At 50.2% G+C, this 3,512-nt stretch overlaps 1 pseudogene; it reads right to left on the reverse strand.

Annotated features, from left to right (window-relative positions):
- Positions 1-1,140: 1,140 nt before the first annotated feature.
- On the reverse strand, positions 1,141-1,212 carry LOC146832781 (small nucleolar RNA SNORA17; annotated as a pseudogene).
- Positions 1,213-3,512: the final 2,300 nt, after the last annotated feature.

Raw genomic sequence — 3,512 nt, forward strand, 5'->3', positions numbered from 1 at the left:
GTTTGCAGTAAAAGTGACAAATAAGCTAAACTATGTATTATGCCAGATTCTTTTGTGGAAATTTACCAAGGACCTTAACAGGTTTAGTTTCCATAAAAAATCATTATTTTTTGTAAGCAGCTAGTGGTGAGAATAGTAGTGTGACAATTAAGGCTCTTTAGAGTGTGTGTACGAATAATCATTTTAAAGAGGCTGTAACAAAAGAGGTAAAATATAATAATTGTGTTTAATTCACATCAGATATGTTGCAGAATGTTCTGGAGCAGATAGAGATTAAATATAAGATAATGGCTTTATATCACCCAAAGGCTAACGCACAAGCTGAAAGATTGACCCATGGCTTGCAGGAGTCTTTTCACTTTCTATTATGTTGCTTTTTACATGACACAATACTTTGCAGGTTTCTTTGTTAAAATACGAAATTACCTCTCTATGTTACAAGGAGGACACCACTTGCATTATTAAGGGGCAAAAACCTGTGACTAATTTATGCTCATGGTGGTTTGTCAAATGTAGGCGAGGGAAGGACTATGTAAGTTTTTTGAGAAACTGAGAAAGAACCACGAGAAATGCTAGTTATACCAATTGGAAAGAAGGGCTCAGGCGCATGGTGTTGTTTAGTAGTAGTTTCGTTAACCCTTTCAGTGCTCATGACGGAATGGTTCCGTCATGAGCACAAGTGCTGCTGTGCTCATGACGGAACCATTCCGTCATGAGCACATACTCAGGGAATCCCTCTGCTGCAGGCAGCAGAGGGATTTCCCATTTTTTTGTGCCTGGGGTAGTGGGGAAGAGCTCCCCCAACCTCCCCAGGCCTATTTTTAGATTTTGTTGAAATGACGATCGCGGGCATGGCGCACGATCGCATTAAAACAAAAACTAAACTGAAACTTAGTTTCCGTTTCAGTGTTTCATTGCTCGTGGGGCTATCTCAGCCCCCCGAGCACCTAAACACTTGGGAGAGGTATCGTTGGAAAGGGGAGAATCTCCCCTTTCCAATGGTACACTTCGCTAGTGGATCCCTGCTTGCAGATCACCCCAAGAGGGTGATCCCCAAGCAGGGATCCACCCACTAGCACCAGGGAGGGGTGAGCGGCCCCTTGGACAAGGGACTTTGCTCCCCCATGTTTTTGTAGCCACATTCAGTCTTTCTGCCCCCCCGGGGGGCAGATGGGTCAGTAGCCCCCAATCTGCACCCCCCCGGGGGGCAGGAAGCCCACTAGAAGCCAGGGATTTTATTTATTGCTGTAAAATAGTGGTGGGGCTGCCCAATATGGGAACGCCATAGCCCCCACCCCCCATGCACAATTAGAGTCTTTCTGCCCCCGGGGGGGGCAGAAAGCCCACTAGAAACCAGGGATTTTTCTTTTTTTATTGACGTTGGGCTGCCCAAAAAAGGGCATGGCAATACCCCCCGAGGGAAATCTCAGTCTTTCTGCCCCCCCCCCCCCAGGGGGCAGATGGGGGCAGCAGCCCCCAATCTGCTCCCGGGGGGCAGAAAGCCCACTAGAAACCAGGGATTATTTTTTTTATTGACGTTGGGGTGGGGGCTGCCCAAAAAGGGCATGGCAATTCACCCCTGAGAAATGCCAGTCTTTCTGCCCCCCCAGGAGGGCAAGAAGCCCACTAGATGCCAGGGATTTCTTTTTTTGCACCATTTTCTTTAGGGTGGGGGCTGCCCGAAACGGGGACACCAATGCCCCCACCCCTGCCACAATTACAGCCTTCCGGCCCCCCCTGGGGGGCAGATGGGGGCATTAGCCCCCAATCTGCCCCCCGGGGGGGCAAAAAGCCCAGTAGATGCCAGGGATTTTTTGGGCAAATTTTAATTAGGGTGGGGGCATTGGCATGCCCGTTTTGGGCAGCCCCCACCCTAATTCAAATTTGCCCCCCAAAAAAACCCTAGCGTCTAGTGGACTTTCAGCCCCCCCTGGGGGGCAGATGGGGGCCCCTATCTGCCCCACCGGGGGGGCAAAAAGCCCTCTAGACGCCAGGGTTTTTTTGGTGGCAAATTTGAATTAGAGTGGGGCAGCCCAAACTGGGCATGGCCATGCCCCCACCCCCTCCCCCACAAAAATGACAGCCTTCTTGCCCCCCAGGGGGCAGATGGGACAGTAGCCCCCAATCTGCTCCCCCAGGGGGGCAAAAGGCCCACTAGACGCCAGGGATTTTTTTGGGGAAATTTTTATTAGGGTGGAGACATTGGCATGCCCACCCTAATTAAAATTTGCTCAAAAACTCCCTGGTGTCTAGTAGGCTTTCTGCCCCCACTGGGGTGAAGATGGGGGCATTAGCCCCTATCTGCACCCCAGGGGGGTCAAAAAGCCCACTAGTTGCCAGGGATTTTTTTGGGGCAAATTTGAATTAGGGTGGGGGATGCCCAAAACAGGCATGCCCATGCCCCCACACCTTCACCCACAAAAATTGCAGCCTTCCTGCCCCCCTGGGGAGCAGATGGGGCAGTAGCCCCCAATCTGCCGCTCCGGGGGGGGGGGGTAAAAAGCCCACTAGACGCCAGGGATTTTTTGGGGAATTTTTTTAATAGGGTGGGGGCATTGGCATGCCCGTTTTTGGCAACCCCCACTCTATTTAAAATGTGCACAAAAAAATCCCTTGCGTCTAGTAGGCTTTCCCCCCCCCCCCCCGGGGGCAGATGGGTGCATTAGCCCCCAATCTGCACCCCCGGGGGGGCAAAAAGCCCACTAGTCACCAGGGATTTTTTTAGGCAAATTTGAATTAGGGTGGGGGCACACAAGCCATACCTCTCTGGAATCCCCTGGGTGCCTAGTTTTCAGAAATGTGTGGGTTTGGTAGGTTTCCCTAGGTACCGGCAGCGGTAGGGTTAAAAAACTACAGCTAGGCACTTTGCCAAAAAAGGGTAATTTTTCACTGCGAAATTGAGGTGTATCCACATTGCGTTTTGCGCCGTTTCCTGTCGCGGGCACTAAGCCGACCCACACAAGTGAGGTACCATTTTTCTCGGAAGACTTTGGGGAACGCGGGGTCAGTGGATATTTGTGGATCCATATGGTTTCCAGAACTTTCCACCACAGAAATGTAGGCAAAATGTGTTTTTTTTTACACTTTTTTAGGTTTGCAAGGGATTCTGGGTAACATGTCCTGGTGGGAGGCAGTCAAGTCACCCCATCCTGGATTCCCCTGGGTGTCTAGTTTTAAAAAATGTATAGGTTTGCTAGGTTTCCCTAGGTGACGGCAGAGCTATGGTTCAAAAACTACAGCTAGGCACTTTGCCAAAAAAAGGTCATTTTTCACTGCGAAATTGAGGTGTGTCCACATTGCGTTTTGCACCGTTTGCTGTCGCGGGCACTAGGCCGACCCACACAAGTAAGGTACCATTTTTCGCGGAAGACTTTGGGGAATGCGGGGTGGGTGGAAATCTGTGGATCCACACAGATTCCAGAACTTTCCACCACAGAAATGTGGGGAAAATGTGTTTTTTTGGACAATTTTTTAGGTTTGCAAGGGATTCTGGGTAACAGAACCTGGTGGGA

This window comes from Triturus cristatus, chromosome 5_1 (genome assembly GCF_964204655.1).
Source record: "Triturus cristatus chromosome 5_1, aTriCri1.1, whole genome shotgun sequence".
In the NCBI taxonomy this organism is placed as follows: Eukaryota; Metazoa; Chordata; class Amphibia; order Caudata; family Salamandridae; genus Triturus; species Triturus cristatus.